Source organism: Excalfactoria chinensis, chromosome Z, assembly GCF_039878825.1.
Source record: "Excalfactoria chinensis isolate bCotChi1 chromosome Z, bCotChi1.hap2, whole genome shotgun sequence".
Taxonomy (NCBI): domain Eukaryota; kingdom Metazoa; phylum Chordata; class Aves; order Galliformes; family Phasianidae; genus Excalfactoria; species Excalfactoria chinensis.
In genome coordinates, this window is record NC_092857.1 from 45971179 (window position 1) to 45989677 (window position 18499).

An 18499-nucleotide genomic window follows, 5' to 3' on the forward strand; every position below is an offset into this window, starting at 1 on the left:
GTTCTCATAAATACAGAGCAGAATCTTTTTCTCTGTTATTCTGCTTTCCCAACACCATTAATAACATCCACTCACACCTGCCTTCTTGCCCTTAAATGAAACAGTAAAGGCATTAGATAAACTTTCTTGGTTGGATGCTTGTGAAATTGATTAAGGTGATGTACGTATAGGAGAAGTCAAGGATCCTTTCTTCCTTCCTTCAGCATCTGATTCTAGACTTATCATGGCATTAAATGTAGCATATCTAGTAAATAAGAAACATCTTTGTAGAACAGTCTCCTTTGGCTGACCATTTCTTACCTTGTACTAAAGCACTGCAGTCCTTAAGAGACATACAATCAATTGCTAGGTAGAGCAAGTAAATACTGAGCTTTCACTCTCCTAGGAGTATTTATTGTAGTTAATACTGCATTTCCACAGGAGAAAAAGCAGTTGAGTTTCTCTTTCCTTCTATTTTTATTACATTATAGTTTGGTCATGCAGATAAGAAAGGTGATGGGAGAGATATGGGATTTGTGGGACGGATTGCTATCATTCAGATCTAAAATCTTCCCTGAATGCACATGGCTCATTTTAGAGCTATTGTGACTAACAAAAAATATGCAGTAACTCCTTTGTGTTGGCTGATAAACAATGCCAGAGTCATCTCTTCTGGGCTATATTTGATGCAGATCAGAAAGACCACATACAGAGACTTCCACAAATACAGAGGTAAACCAACTCCAGAGCAGATTTCTGCAAAAAATATAGGATGTCTTCTGGCATGAGAATTTTATGGCTGTTACCATGGGAGACCACACAGATATTCTAACTATTAGATAAGAAGATGGAGGAAAGGGTAAAAGAAGTCTGTTATGAATGACAGAAATTGTTGGACAACTGAAAAAACAGTAGAAAATTTTTTCAGATATAGGAGGAAAACTAATGTAAGATAAAGCTTAGTGGCAAGAAAAAGAAGCCTGCTATTAGCAAGTTGTTGTACAGATCTGGGACACACATACTGCTGAAAATAAAAAAGGTATGATTTAGAGTTGACCAAGAAGCAAAGACACTGGTTATGATCAGTATGATGTTACAAACTGAATCAGACTTTCTCCAGAAGATTCAGAAAAGGTAAGTGTAGAAGAAGCAGAAAAAACACAACTGAAAATTATGGCAAGTGACAAAGAGCTATGCAGATGTGAGAAGGCCAAGACTGAGAGGCTTTCTTGATATTATTAAAAACAAAAGCTCTGATTCTTGGCATGTCACTATCTCGAGTTAAACACCGAATCTTCTGCATCTTTCACAAACAAAATGCATTCTTTAAAAGGAAATGTTTCAGACAACAACAACGAAAAAACAAACAAACAAACAAACAACAAAGACAGAATGTACAAGCCAACAATTAGTAGCTGATTTTTTTTTTTTTGCCTTTTCTTCTATCAGTTTCTGAAATTGCAAAATGTTTCCCATAAAAAATTCACTGAAATGAATATGATTCTAAGTAAAAGACAGATGAAGAAATATATAATGCCCTTTCCCTCCTTCCCTCCAGGCCCTTTTAATCTCCTTTTGTCTGTTTTGTTACATAAATTGATCTGGAGTAATGTTATGTACTAAACATGATTAAGGGAGAAAGAAGGAAGAATCTAAGAAAGGGAAATTTTGCACATTTTCCCTGTCTTCAAGAATAGACATAACTGATATTTCTATGAGAAATATTACTAGAAGGAATATATGAACAGGGATTAGTAAAAAGGCTCTAGAAAATCATAAATAATCTAACAATCTGCCTTTTCTCCTACAAATTTTGAATACTTAGATACATGCTATGTGGTTTTATGACTAGAAAAATAACTTAGTAGGTTTTCAGAGAATATTATTTTCTCATATTGTATTTACCATCTACAAATATTTTGTGGTTGTTTCCCACCCAAAAACAAACAATAAATGATGCAGATGTTTGCATATATAAGCATTTCTAAAAGTATAGGTTATTCAAATTTATCTTCAGTTTTGAAATATGTTTCATCATCTGTATCATTTAAATTAATTTGGGGGTATTTGTTGATGAAAGATTCAACATGAGCTGGCGACATGCACTTGCAGTCCAGAAGGCCAGCTGTATCCTGAGTTGCATCAAGAGAAGTGCAACCAGCAAGTTGAGGGAGGTGATTCTTCCTCTCTACTCTGCTCTCATGAGAGCTCACCTGGAGTACTGTGTCCAGTTCTGGGGCCCCCAACACAAGAAGGACATGGAATTGTTGGAGTGGGTGCAGAGGAGGACCATGAAGTTGATTATAGGGGCAGAGCACCTTCCACATGAGGACAGGCTGAGAGAGCTGGGGTTCTTCAGACTGGAGCAGACAAGGCTCCAAGGAGACCTTATGGTGGCCTCCCAGTACCTGAAGGGGGCCTACAGGAAAGCTGTGCATGATGGCACTAAAGATAATTGGCTCCATAACCTCCCATGGCACCAATATCAGGCTGACAGGCCTGTAGCTCCCATGGTCCTCCTTCCCCTACCTCTTGCAAAAAGACACAACCTTCTTTCCAGTATTCAGTCAACTGGGACCTGTCCAGATAGCAAGAAGTGTTGATAAATGGTGGAAAGAGGCTTGGTGAGAACTTCCACCAGCTTTATCATTACTCTTGTTTGGATTCCATCTGACTCGACAGACTTGTGTATGGCTAAGTAAATAGAATCATTGAATCATAGAATAATAAAATCACGAGGTTGGAAAGAACCTGCAAGATCATCTAGTCCAACTGTCCTCCCTTTACCATACCTACAGAAAACCACTAAACCATATCTCCTAGCTCCTTATCTAGATGCTTCTTGAACACTGCCAGGGATGGCGACTCCACCACCTCCCTGGGCAGCCATTCCAGTGCCTGACCACTCTCTGAGAGAAAAAGTTCCTTCTTACGTCCAGTCTAAACCTCTTCTGATACAACCTGTGGCCATTTCCTCGGGTCCTGTTTGTTGCCTGGGGGAAGAGGCCAAGCCCCTCCTCATTACAACCTCCCTTCAGGAAGTTGTACAGTGCAACGAGATCTCCCCTGAGCCTCCACTAGCAGGCTGCTAACCATTTCCTTATGAATTAGCAGAATTTCTTTCCATTCCCTGTCCCTTTCTTCCAGATCTGTATACTCATAGAACAACTGAGGCAAAGAAGGCATTAAGTCCATCAGTCCATCATCCTTATTCTTCATTGCTGTATTTTTTCCATGTACGAATGGAAGAGAAAAAAATCTACATTAAATGTTAAAAATGAAGTACTTTCAAGTCATAATATTTATCTGAGCAACAAAGAAGTAACAGATCAAAGTCAGAAGTAGCAGATCAAAGTGTGATTATTTCAATTGCTTTCCAAAAGCACAGAAGGAGCAGCAAGACCTATGGGTTTGGACACAGAGACCCAGAAACATTCTACTTTCTTTTCAGAACCTTGAAGTTCTAGTTGTGACCTTTTCTGAAGCACATACCCACAAATGAAATTGGTCTTACTGATTTGTTGGAAGGTTACAACTTCCAATTCAGAGAGGTGGATGAAGGGTGGGGATGACAGGACTGGGCTGTGCTGGGCTGGGCTGACAGAAGTGAATTAGTCTGGATAAAGACTACATGGAATGAGATATGCAATGCTGGATAGCAAAATGTGTGTGGTGAATCAAGTCAGACTAATGTCTGTTCAGAAACTGTATGTCCTCCTAGCATGGTATGTCACTGATCAGTGATTGAGCCAGGAGAGGCAGGGACATACCAAGTATAACTAAAGGTTTCATTGAAGGATGGCAAAACCTAATCTACAGACTTTAAATCAGTAAATCAGTGTGTCGTGTGTATTCATGAGCAAGCTAAGCCCATCTAAGTCCATGTTGCTACAGTGAGCAGCAACCTCAGTTTTTCAGTTTCACATCTTTGGGTTTAGCACCACTGACAACGCAGCCAGACTTGATCCAACAAGAACTGTTTTTTGTTTGTTTTTCTCTTATTTTTAATTTGTCTGTTTCCCCTCAGCTTGCCCCTACAATGCAAATCACCTTAGCACAGGGGCATACAGTGTCTCCTGAGTTTTACCCTTTGCAAGTACTGGTGCAGCCCCACCTTGAGTACGTGTGGTTTTGGGTGCCAGAGTACAGAAAAGACATAAAACTATTACAGTATTCAAAGGTGGGCTACAGAGATGAGGAAGGGTCTGGAAGGGAAACATATGAGGAGTGGCTGCTCAGCGCAGAACAGAAGAGCTGAGGGGAGCCTTCCTGGTGGCTGCAGCTCCTCACTGGGAGCAGAGAGCAGTGCTGAGCTCTGCTCTGTGTGACAGCGACAGGGCCCGAGGAAACAGCACGGAGCTGTGCCAGGGGAGGGGAATCTGGGGGTCAGGGCAGCTGGGGTCAGGGAAAGGGTCTGCATCAGAGGGTGGTGGTCATGGAACGGGCTGCACAGGGCAGTGGGCATGGTCCCAAACTAAGGGAGTTCAAGGAGTGTTTGGACAATGCTTTCAGACTTAGGATTTAGATTTTTGGGTGGTCCTGTGTGCAACCATGAATTGGATTTGATGACACAGGTGCATGCCTTCCAACCTAGAATATTCTGTTCTTTGAATAACTAAGAATTTACCAATAATTAATTCTTGCAAAATATACTATTTTGTATTAAAAACTATTTATATATTGAATTTAAATAGCTTTCGTAGGTGTAATAATTGCTAGTCAATTAAAATGGAGCTTCACTTCACGTTGTACATGAATATGAATAAAAAGACATTTCCCTTCCTCCAAAAGACAGATAAAAAAATTCAAGGAGACCAGGAGACAGATTAGATCAACAAATGTGATTATGGTGATCATAACCTAATTCTCACTGTTTTTTTGGAAATAGAGCCAAGTAGTGAAGTGAATCATTTGAGCATCCTTATTTTCTTCTTCCTCCTCTCAAGAGAGAGGTATTGTTGGAGAAAGAAGAGAGGTGCCTGTTTACACAAAAATAAATAAATTAAAGTAAAAGCTATAAATCTTGATAATCAGATATGCTCAAGGAGACAATGAGCCATGGGTAAAAATTCCTTCTGTGAAAAGCAGTGGATGTCCTCCAAAATAAAATATAAATGCAGAAGAGCTGACTGTCTGCATGCAATTTTAATCCCACCTGCATTGTGGACAAAGTAAATTTATTTAACATCAGTAAGTGTTTTGTCACAGTCAAATAGTGAATTACTATTTCATTTAGGATTTGCCAGTTTTTAAAATATGCCTCCTTCTCATAAATTTTCCTTACAAGCAGATATATCCTGTTGCCAATAAAGAAGTAGGATAGCTTGTTCAAAATTGCCCATTGATATTGTCTACCACTAATAGTATATTAAGACGCTTCAACGTAGGGTGCTAAAGCTATAATTTGTTAAAATTCAAACACCCTGCATCTTTAATATTGCTTGGAACACTTGAAGTTTTCTGTTAACCATATAAATGAAAATATTTAGAACAAGCAGTCCTAAAATCAGCTCCAGAGGAACTGATGATTCTGTGTTCAAAATAATAAATAAATAAGTAACATAAACAAAACAAAACAAAACCAAAACTGCACCACTTTGGTGCCTCCAAATAATCAATGATATTGTGAATAAATAAATAAATAAATAAATAAATAAATAAATAAATAAATAAAAAATCTAACCACATTTTTTTTTGACAATCTGAAATTATTTGAAAATCTGAATTAAAATCCTTAGACACTGAGTGCAACATAGTTGAATACTCAAAAGTTGCTAAGTAAAATCTTTCGACGAAAAAGAAAAAGAAGTGTAAAGCCCTTTGCAGTATGTGATTAGAAGTCTTCCTTAGAAAATATTTGTTAGATTGAGAAAAAAGTCTTTGCAGCTATTACAGACTGCTGCCTTTGAATGAATGCTAGGATGAATGAGTTTAACTTTTCTTTGAAGTATATGGAGATGTTACAGCATAAGGTCTTACAAATTTTTTATGCTTTTTATTATATATCCTTCAAGAGACATTATACAAAATCTTCTACTTACCATTGTGCTATAGCTTTCAATTATTTAACAACTAAAAAAAAAAAAAAAAAAAAAAAAAGTATTTGAAATAAATATGTCTACTGTAACACAGATACAAAGGACAAACACAAAAAAAACTTATAATGAGTCCAATAATAGCTACACACAAAAGACTCTCCAGAGTCAAATTCAGAGATAATATTCTAGAACCTGCTATTAGTGAAAAATGGAAATATTCAAAGAAATGAAAATACCTCTGAAATATCTGAGATACCACTGTAGCATTAAAAATGAGCACAGCAATTTTAGTGGATTTCCATCTGTTGTTTAATAATAGCAATGACTAGGAAAAAATCCCTTAAAAATGACCATGTGGCAAAGTACAACTGTTAAAGCTTTATATACTGCAAGGCCAAGATTATTTCTTTTACTCATTACTTTGTGAGTAGATTATGGATTTCAATTTCAGCTAATGGTTCAATATGACTGAGAGTGGCAGTGTCAGTCCCTAAGTGAGCAATGCTTACACTGACAAGGAGAAAAAGAATCTTTCCCTGAATATAAAGTACGTCCTTTTATATTATCTCAAAGACAAATATTGAACGTCGCTTTGTCAGCAATGCATATGTAATAGGCCTGGCGGGTTTAGAAAGCCAAATGATACAGTTCTTTCCCAACATTATGATGGAATACTTTCTCTCAGGACCAACTCTGGAAAATATTTAATGACCTTCATCAAAGCTGGACATTTTTGTACTACTAAGTCTACATAACAGTAGTAGCAGCATTATAAGACCTGGATGAGATGCACTTTGGGAAATTAATATTCATTTTCAATAAATATTGTACCTCACTTGATATTTCAGAATACTGAAAGCAGTATGATAACATTTAAAAGTGATAAATGGAATAGCACAGGTGATTTTAGCCTTTTCTGCCTGACACCATGCAGTGTAATGAGAAAAGCTCTGCAAGTTTTGATTATTAAAAAGCAAAGCCAGCTGATAAAACAAAACTTTAATTATTATGAGCTGGAGGCTGTTTTTCAATAAATATCTTTGGAAAACAGATTACTTGTATTAACTCTGTGTGCATTCGTGTGTGTGTAAGAATTCAGCTGATGAATGCAGTAGTGTGAGAGCGCTTCGCTGTACTGACACTCCAGAAAGGCACTGACATGCCATTTTGTTTCAGGATGGAAATGGAGTCAGCTCAGAATGGTTCTCACAACACTGACAACACGCTGGTTATTAAGACTGAAATATAACTGATGGAGGAATCAACATGTGGCTCTAGCAGGGCTGCACGTGATTTTGTTCTTCAACCTGAATTCCATAAAATTTCTACCAGTGAACTGAGAATATATCTGACACAAATTACAGGTAAGCAGGATACAATGAGAGAACACTTTTTTTTTTTTTTTTTTTTTTTTTTTATTAGAGTTTTTTTTACAGGAAGAGTATAGTCTAAAGGGGGAAAAATCATGCATAAAACATGGGGTAAGAGCTGTTAATCAGGTAAGTGTGATCTCACTATAACACTGGCTTATAGACTAATATGAGTGTTGCTTATATAGAAACAGAATACTGGTTGTTTCAGAAAATTTATGTCAGAAGAGTTACTTAAATTTAAGAAGGAAGCTTGTAAATTGTGGCAAGATTAAAAATGATGAAAAAAATATGAAAAATGGTTGAGAAATTCAATATGCTCTGCCAGAATAGTGCAGTAAAGGACTCCTCTGTGAAAGATAATATATGGAAGGTGTAATCTTGGGTCATTAAATATCATATGAGTAATAGACTTTTTTTCAAGTCTCTTTAATGGAGCAGTCAGAGGTAAGAAACATCAAGTAGCTGGAAATGCTCAACCAATTGAGTTCATATAGATTATAAGTTACTAGTGAATGATGTATTCTATCAGATTATTTGATGAAAAGCTTATCTGCACTTCCACAGAGGAGTGTGGTGACACATATGGGTGGGAAACCCAACTTATACCTCATCCTGGCTTCTCTCAGGCCTGTCACCAAAGTTATCAGCTAATCACTGGCCCGTCACACATCCAAAGAAGAACAAAATCAGGCAAGGGAGAATTAAATTAAGATCTCGGGAGAAGACATCTTGCTTGGGCCCATCTGAATCAATCTCAAGACAACCTCAGCTTCAGTGTTTAGGTGTGAACTATACCATAATAAGTTAGAGGGAGAAGCCCTCTAAGTAAGCTTTCTTGCTGATGGTGAGACATAGCCCACAGTGGTGGATGTATAACGGGACACAGGGACAGAACTTTTGGGGCTTGCACAAAACTTGTAATGGAAACTGTAGGAGATGGTTCAAATGAAGGCAAAGTGGCAGGTCTAGATAATTTGTGAAGGAAAAAGAGCAGAAAAATAGGGATGAAGGCAATAAAAATGGTGGTTCATTTCTTAACAGTGACTTGATAGATACACTTGCCTGGCTTTGCTGTGCACCTGATTAGCAAAGCCTTCCCCATCTTCTTATCAATCTTGCCAGCAATTGGAGTCAGACCTCAGATGAGAAGGATCATGTGTCTGTGGTGAGCATGGCTGCGCAAGCAGCTGTGTGAGCAGTAGCAAAGATCAAGCTGGAGCATCCAGTGAGCAAGTGTATCAGACCTAAAGTGAGGCCTGTGTTAGTGTCTCTTGGCAAGACCACAGGAGGAGATGGCTGTCAGGGGAATGAGAACAGTCCTGACCAAATATCAGAAAATGTGCATGTGTGTATTTGAGAGAGAGTGTGTTCATGTGCCTGCATGCCTATTTGTGAATGTGTATGCATCTGCATGTGATTCTTGTGAGACACAGGAATCCATGGACCAACTACTTAGCAGACTGAGTGTCTAGGACCAGCAACTGGAGAGATTCACTTGGATATGTATATTTCCAATAACAGATCATCATCTAGGTCAGCCAAGGACTGAAAAAGTGTTGAGTTTGCTGGTGTTTTGTGCACTGTGTGCCTGTAATATGCATGACTGTCCATGAATAGTTATAAATATTTAGTTATATTGAGTTTAGAAGACAAGGTTTTGTCATGCAGGGGACCTTCCAGGATGGAGAGTCCATGGGATGCCCCCATGACAGGTAAAACTGATTCCAGACAGGTTTTTACCATACCCATCACTGGACAACACTGAGCTCACCTGTGAAGGAATAGTACATTTGGAAGCATTTCAGAAAAAAACTGAAGCAACAGAATACCACTGCACAGAGATGTTGAGAAAGAGAAGAAAAAATATTAGAGAAACAATGTGCAGAGTCCAGTGCACATCCTTAGTTCAGGAGAACAGAAGGAAGTGCTCCAGCCATTGAGAAGTTTCTTGCAGTCCAAGAAGACAATGCTGAAGGAGGCTGTCCAACTATAGCCCATGAAGAGGATGATGTCAGAGGAAATACCACATTGCAACCCATGGAAGGACTCCATTGAGTAGCTGTAAGGTTTTCAGTAGAATAAATGCTTTACTTGAAGAAAAGAGGTGGACAAAAGTACTTCTGCAAAAGGAATAAGAGTAAACAGAGTTCCTTTGCAGCTCTCTGGCAGAGCTGTAAATCATGGAATTATAGAATGGCTTGGATTGGAAGGGGCCTCAAAGATCATCTAGTTCTGGCCCCTCTGCCACGGGTAGAGTTCCGACTACTAGATGAAGGTGTCCAGAGCCCCATCTACCCAGACCCTTAATACATCCACAGCTTCTTCCAGTCATGAAGGCAGCCTACAGGAAAGCTGAGGAGGGACTTTTTACAAGGGTATGTAGAACCAAGACAAGTCAAAACAGTTTTAAACTGGAGGAGGGTAAATTTAGACTAGGTTTTAGTTAGAAATCCTTTACTGCGATGGTGGTGAGACACTGGAACAGGGTGCCCAGCAAGGCTGTGGATGCGCCATCCCTGGAAGCATTCAAGGCCAGGCTGGATGGAGCTGTGAGCAAGCTGGTCTAAAGGAATGTATCCTTGCCCATAGGAGGGGGGTTGGAAATAAATTATCTTAAAGGTCCCTTCCAACTCAAAACATTCTATGATTCTGTGATTAGCTGAACAGCCTGTGCCAGTTCCTTCCTGATCTCTCAGTGAAAATTTTTCCCAACATCCAGTCTAATCTCTCTTTTTTTAGTTTAAAACTTTTCTCCCTAGACCTATCACTATCTAGACATGTGAAATACAATTTCCTTGCTGTTTTATATGCTCTCTTTATATATTGGAGGGTGGCAGTGAGGTCTCCTCAGATTCTTCCCTTCTCCAGTCTCTTCATAGGAGAGGTGCTCAAGTCCTATCCTTATCTTTGTGGTCTCCTCTGGACTCTGTCCAACAGCTCTGCATCCTTCTTGTGCTATGGGTCCCAGGTCTAAATGCAGTACTCCAGTCAGGCCAACTGAAGATTATAAAGCTGAGAAGCACTTCTTCACAGTTACTGAGCTTTGCTTATTCATGAACATGATGATGTATGCCTCAGTACATCCCAAGATCTTTTCTATACATAAATATATATTTTTAAATATGTATTCTCCATACATGCTTTACTCTATAAGAAGATGCATTAGAATAGACAAGGCTTTATGCAAAATTATCTATGAACTCTCACAAGTAGTATAATTAGTGCATGCTTCCAGCCTGTAAGGAATCACAGAACTATTCTCATTCTTGAAATCTCAGAATGAAATTTCTTTTGTGTTGTTTGAATAAACCCAGAATGCTTGCTTTTGTCTAGTTTTATATTGATCTATAATTTTATACTCATGTTTTTGAAAAAAATCTGTGGTCACCTAGCATGCTAACATTTTATTGAATCAGTACTTCCTGTAATTTAACAAGATCTAATTGTGGATTTTATTTTGAATAACTGCATATTCTGAGTTGAACAGAGACTTAAATTTTGCCCAATGTAGGCATATCAAAATGGATTCCACATGGCTGCTCCAGTCCATTAAACATTTGACATATTATTGAAGGGAGATCTTTGAAAAACATCAAGACAACACTTTGTAGCCAAGACATAATTCACTGCCTTTCAACTATATGCACTGAACAATGGAATTCTTATCCAAGACTTCAGATGTCTGAAAAAACAAGCATGTTAATAGTGTAAGAAGGTAACAGGACTGAATTTAAAAATCTTCAATTTCTTTGCAAGTGAGCTGTCAAACATTAGATAAATAAGATGAGCTTTGAGGCAGAATAAAAAAAGAGAAAGAATTTTCCAAGTATAGAAAAGATGCCCAAGTCTTAACAAAAGAAAGTATCAAACAAAAGAAAGATGGGAATCATTCAATTTTACAAAAGAATTTGTCTCAATTTTATTCTGAGGTGGAGGTTTTTTTTGTTTGTTTGTTGAGAGCAGTGACCACTCATATTCCTTTGTTGAGTACAGTATGCTTTACCTTTCAGTCACTTTCAATTAAGATTCAGAGTATCCGTAGCTAATTAGACATTTGAGCCTCTTGGGGTGCATGAAGCAATTTTTTTTTTTTTTTTTTTTTTAATTCAGAGACTAAGACTATTGACTTCTATTCAATAGTCAAGGTACTTATGATACTTACACTCTGGAGCTCTAGTGATTTAAACACATTTCCTGAAAGTTGCTGATTGTCTGAAGAGACTCTCAGTCATGTTTTTAAAGAGTAGAGGAGGAACACATGGTAGTAGTACCAAAAAGAGATTTTAAGTTAAAAGACAGATCTTATTGCACTTAGGTTGAAGAAGATAAACAAAAATAGAGCATAAGAAATATCTCAAGTGATAGGAAAGCTATTGGTTTCCTGAAAAAAGTTTATTTTGACAATCTGAACAATGTTATAACATGAACTGAACTTTTACTACAATATAACACTACTTAGAATAATAATGTAGATATTCAAAGCATATACAGTGTAAAAATAAGCAAACTGATTAGAATAAGGATGGTACAAGATCCTTTCAATTCATAATATTTCTCCTAAAGTCAGATAAATCTTAGAAAACCTACATTTATGGTGGACTAATTCTAAAGGAAGTCTTTTAGAGTTAATAAAGAGAGATCTTCCTGAGGCTGAGAACTGAACAACAAAAAGGAACAATGACTAATGGACATGTAAGCACTGTAACAAGGAAGAATTTTGGAAATTAGAGCATTTTGAGATGTGTACTTCTTATTACTTTCTTGCTTGTACACTCAGTTTTCATTGAACAGCAAAACATTTCTATTTTACCATCATATCCAGCTTCACACATTGTTAGATGAGTATTTGAGCATAAGAACTAAAAACAAACAAAAGAATCCAAACCATATCAACCAACCAACCAACCAAACAAACAAACCAAAAAACAAAAACCAAAAAAGCAACAACAACAACAAAATAACACCCCAAAACACCCCAAAACACCCCAAAACCAGGAATGAAAAAACTTGGTCTATAGAACTTTAAGTCATACATTACATATACATAAACAGATAAAAGATTATTGCTATTAGAACACTGCCTTGCTATACAAGACAAAAAGAAATAATACATTAGCAGTTTCTAAGGAAAGCTGATGGCTTTGACTAGAAAGCAGAAGACAAAGAAAGCACTGATGATCTGATTAGACATTCTGGTTTTACTAAGGCAGAGCAGTCTACAATGCATTCTATTCTTTCTTCTGGTAAAAACAAGCTAGCTTTTGGGATTTTTCTGTGTTATCTCTATTTAAATCACATTGGATACAAAATCAGTTCTCTTCTAAACCTGGTCAGCAGTTTTTTAAGAGAGCTATTATTTGAAACACTACCTAAAAAAAAAGCAGTTAACTGCAGGAAGAACTACTTCATGCTGTGTATGTAAGCAGATTGGTAGCTGTAACCACAATGATTTTATTGAGGGAATTTAATTTCACCACAGAAAATCAGATAGCTGCACTTAAACACTGGAAGTTGGAAGAGGCAAGACAGTCTGAATTCATGGCATTCACAACCTAACAATTCTGAACTCCATCCATAGGTCATGTGCAATGTAGAGAGTGCTTCAATTTGTAATTAAGCTGTTCTCAGCATGATCTCTTTGTCCCTTGAGATCTCAGAGAAAGTTTGTTTACCAAAACACTTTCTCACTCTTGAGAAGAGCATAGCACACCACTCAATATTAATTCTGATCAGAGAATGTGAGATTATAATCAATGTAAATGTTGCAAATCACTGCAAAGTAAGACAAGCAGAGGTCTGTTTTCTGCTTGAGAGTCTGTGTTTTGCTATGGTTTTTTTCTGCCTTTTAATTTCAGTGTTCATCATTTTCAACACAAATTTAACCTGATTCTGTTAAAGTGCAATCATTCAGAACCATGCAGAATCATACAGATCTGTCAAACTGCTAACACAGAAAAGAATTGATTCTGCAAATTCCACAGGCCATGTCATCATCGCTCTAAAAGCTCCCCTTTTTTTTCCTGGACAAAGAGAATAATACTGTACTCTAGGCAATGAAAAACTATTCAGTAAGATACTAGTTCACAATATCATGCGAGTTGGAAGGGACCTTAGAGATCATCGAGTCCAACTCCCAGGATTCGAGCCCTCTGTGTAGCAGAGCAACATTCTGCCACTTACGCCACAGGGGGGATTCGAACCCCGGGCCTCTGGTGTTGCAAGCAGCAACTTATACCACTGCGCCACCAGAGGCACACTAGTTGTCTTTTATTATACCATTGAAGTTCAGCAAAGTTGATGTGTTATATGGTAAGTACTTTGATTGAAAAGAGAATTTAACAAACACTTCCTTGAAATAATACTCTTATTCCCTGTCTTACTATATCTACATTTCTCTTTCTTGTAAATAAGACACACAAAGTCATTCTTGCATATATATTTCACTGCTCTTTTCCTTAGGAAAGGAAGGAGGAAAGAGATACAGGAGGAAAGCTGAAGGTATTTCTCCCTTCAGCACATCTCTCATTGCTTTTCCCCATTTTCTCTAAGTTTTGCTACATCTGTACTCAATTAGGTATCAAAAACTCACTTGCATATCTGTGAATCTTGCACAATTATTGCATACCTCCTCTTAATCATACAGGAAATCTCCTCATTTCTCATGATGCTTATACCAGCTTACACCAGTCATTCATTCAGTAAATTGAGCAGGTTTTTTTTTTTGTTTTTTTTTTTTTTTTTTTTTTTTTTTTACAGTTTTATGTACTCCATTGAGCACACTATCAGATAGCACTAAAAAAATTGTGTTAAAATTGAACCCCTAAGATTAGTTATCCAAATTTTCATTAATTTAGTTGAAGTTTGGTTTCAATTCAATATTTTCTGTATAATATAAACTTCTCTACATATACATAGGAGGAAATCCATTCTGCTGCAAAAATTGTAATAAGTTATCTTGTGTCATTCTACTGCAATTTTAGAACTGGTCTGAATCTGGAATAATAATAATAAAAATAATACTATACAGTGGCAGGATAACTGCTTATAGTCATTTCTGAAATACCAAAGATGAGAATGAAAGTTTCAGCGTCTATATATATAAAGACTACATAGTACTGCTATTATCCTCTAATATGTATGCTATTATTTTAGATTCTCCATTGTTACTGTATGAATGACTTCAGGCAACTAAGTCAAATACTGATTTAGATTCATAAAAAGTCCAGGAAAATTCAGAAAAGGATCCAGAATTTGCAGTGAGGTCCTCAAAATATCTTTAATTATTGTCAACTGTTGGCATGTGAAGGCACCACTGAATATTAGCAACTTCTTCTGTGCTGGGCAGAAAAGGAGATGATATTTGCTCATTCTAAACTTATGCTGGATTTAGAACAATAATTCAGAAGCAAAAAATTCTATGTCCTCTCATTAATTCTTGAAGTCACCTAATCAGTCAGACTGAATACACACGGGTAATTGAAAGTCCCCTACGCATGATGTTTTTTCAGTGTTTCTGTGCTGTCAGCGAAATCTGTTATCAATTTATTATTTGAACTATACCACAGCAGAGGCAAAACTCATCAAGGATATTAATTATTGTAGGAAGTGGGAAAAGTTCTGTTATAACTCATGCATGCTGTGAGAAGGTCTAAAATATTCAAGACTGTTACTCCACTTACATTTATGGACATATTAGTTCATTTTCCTTGTCAGTTCTATTTGTCTGGCTTTGAGTGATGTGGGATTTTGACACTTTGAATTCCAAAGGTGTCAGTGTTGTGCACATGGTGAAACAGGTGACAAGAGTTTCTTAATTATTGAAAAATATAAATGTGAGATTAAAAAGAAAGGTGACAGAATGGAAGCTTAGAGGATGTATAAAACAACACATTTAAAACAGGTTTACCCTTGGAGAAATTATAAAACACATTTATCATTTTAGCTAAGGAAATTTAAGATATAAAAAATGACAATATCGAAACTGTGAAAAGACATATTCAGTAGCTATAGAATGGGAAAGAATTTGAAACAAATTGTTGTAATGACTAAGTAAAAGGGTCCATCTTCTTAAACTTAAGAGCAAATAAAATAAAGCAATTACAGGTATATCATTAAGGGGTAAATGCTAAATTCAGCTACAGGTTTGGTAGCAAGTGAATAGACTCATGTGACCATTCCAAAGAAGCTTGCCTGCTTCCAGTAAGAACCTGAATAGTGCTCTTTATTGAAGCAACAGATTACAGATTCTTTTGTGTTGCTTGTAATAAATACACTGTCTGCAGAGCACATGAGAGTACCAGTGATATAATATAGCCAAATGTGAACAAGTTTAACTATGGAATTACTCCACAGAGATTTATAAGTTTTCCAGGGACTCAGTTTAATTGCATGTGTGAATCTTACCAATAGGCATCCCTAATGAAGGAAAGAGAGGCTTATCCCATTGACTGGTCCCAGAAGTCAGCGTGTTCTGTCTGCTATGGTATTTTTCCCCCAGTTGTTTCTCTCTTAACTCATTTTTATACTATTAATTTTCTTATTTCTGAGTGGAACCCAGTGGACTCTTGCCAGACGTACCTTTTTTGTGATTTGTGCAAAATAAAATTGAAAAGCTGCTGACTTTGAGTACTGAGCAGTTTATCAGTTTCATAGTACTACCAAATTCCTATCCTTGCTATGTTATCACAGAGCCTGAACAGGACATATATACTCTACTCCACTTTCTATGCTGAATCTCTTAGTCAAAATACCAAGCTCCTCTTGTATAACTGATATGCAAGAGAACAGGTTGTGTTGCCTAGGAAACAGTCATGGAACAGACACCTTGCATATTTACTACTTTCCAACACTGGAGGTTTCTTCATCACTTTTTTTTATCACTTTTTTTTTTTTTTTTTTTTTTCTTTTTTTTTTTTTTTCTTTTAAGAGGGGAATATCCCAGTAAGTAAGTTATTTCTGATAATTACTCAACATAATACACCAAGTGAGTATAGTCACTTGAGTCTCACAGTATCTGGAAGGAACTGGGAAGATCACATGCAGTCTTGTTATCACAGAATCACAAAATCACAGAAATTTTCAGGTTGGAAAAGACCTAGAAGATCATCTAGTCCAACCATTACCAATACTTCCCAGCTAAACCATATTCCTCAATGCAACATCCAAACGTTTCTTGAACACTCCCATGGTCGGTGACTCTACCACCTCCCTGGGCAGTGCATTCCAATGCCTGGCTACCCTTTCCGAGAAGAAATACTTCCTAATGTCCAGCCTGAACCTCCCCTGTTGCAGCTTGAAACCATTCCCTCTAGTTCTATCACTGTCTACATGAGAGAAAAGGCCAACCCCCAGCTCACCACAACCTCCCTTCAGGAAGTTATAGAGAGCTATAAGGTCTCCCCTGAGCCTCCTCTTCTCCAGGCTGAACAATCCCAGCTCCCTCAGCCGCTCCTCATAAGGCCTGTGCTCCAGACCCCTCACCAGCTTCGTAGCCCTCCTCTGAACACGTTCCAGGGCCTCAATGTCTTTCTTGCAGTGAGGGGCCCAAAACTGGACACAGTACTCGAGGTGTGGCCTCACAAGAGCTGAGGACAATCACCTCTCTGCTCCTGCTGGCAGCACCGTTTCTGATGCAAGCCAGGATGTCATTGGCCTTCTTGGCCACCTGAGCACATTGTCGGCTCATGTTCAGCCAAGCATCAATCAATACCCCCAGGTTCATTTCTTCTGCACAGTCTTCCAGCCACTCCTCCCCAAGCCTGTAGCATCGCCCGGGGTTGTTGTAGCCGAAGCGCTATTCCGCATCAAATCATCATGCAGTGCACTGCAAGTAAAAGAATTAATGCTTCTGCTCCTATCTCAGAAGCAAAGAATGAACCATGACACCCAGAAGACTCTGCTTTTTCATTTCTGTCTTCTGGGGGGAGGGAAAGATCTGGGAAGCCACAAGACTCTCTCTTTGCTCCCTGGTGGGTCAGAGTGAGGACTTTAGAAACTCTCTCTCTCTCTCATGTATTTGATTTATTAGCTTCAATCCCGTTAACTTGTATTTCACTACTGTAATTAGTAAACTCGGTTTGTTTTCCTCCTCAGATCACTGCTGCTGTTTTATTTCCTTTCATTCCTTTTCCTTCCTCCTTTTTGGGCTGGTGGGCCTGTGGGCTTGCTGTGCCCCTGTCATGGACACAGATCTAGAGATAAAAAGTGACACTGGGGAACACCACTAGAGACCAGTCACCAGCTGCGTTTAACTCCACGCACCACTGCCCTCTGTGCCTGGGTGCCCAGTCAGTTTCTTAACAGGTGAAGAGTACTTCAGAAGTAGGAAAATGGCAGATTAGTAATAGAACATGCTCCTGATATAATGCTCCAATATGGTTATCCTGTGAACGAGATGTGCAGTGGTGATTAACAGCTGATTTTCAGTACTTAAATGCCAACACATCTGTTGATGGTGGCAGTGCCAAATATTTCTATTTCAACAACTACACTGCAAGCTACTACATAACCTTGCATGGCAGTTCTAGACATAAAAGACATGGTCTTCTTGGTCTCTTTACTGGAGGGATATTTTAAAAAAAAAAAAAACAACAAAAAACAAAACAGACAACAATATTTTTCTTGGGAAGGCATAAAACACACCTTTATTATTGATGAAAGCCCTCACCAAAGAAAAGAATCATGGAGTCATCGAATCATGGGGGCTGGAAGGGACCCACAGTGGCAGGAAAATGCACAGCTCCCCTGGACAGCCCGTTCCAGTGCTCCATCACCCTCACTGTAAAGAAGTTCTTCTCCATGTGTTATGGAACTCACTGTGTTTCAGTTTTTGCCCGTTGCCCCTTGTCCTGTTTCTGTACACCACTGAAAAGAGCCCGGCTTCATCCATTTGACTCCTGCACTGTAGATATTTATAAACAATTGTGAGATCCCCTCTCAGACTTCTCCAGGCTCAACAGTCCCAAGCCTCTCAGCCTTTCCTCATATGTGAGAAGCTCCAGGCCCCCAGCCATCTTTGTGGCCCTTTACTGGACTCTCTCTGCAAGCTCCCCGTGCTTTTCTAACTGGGGAGCCCAGAACTGGATTTAGTACTCCAGATGGGGCCTCACC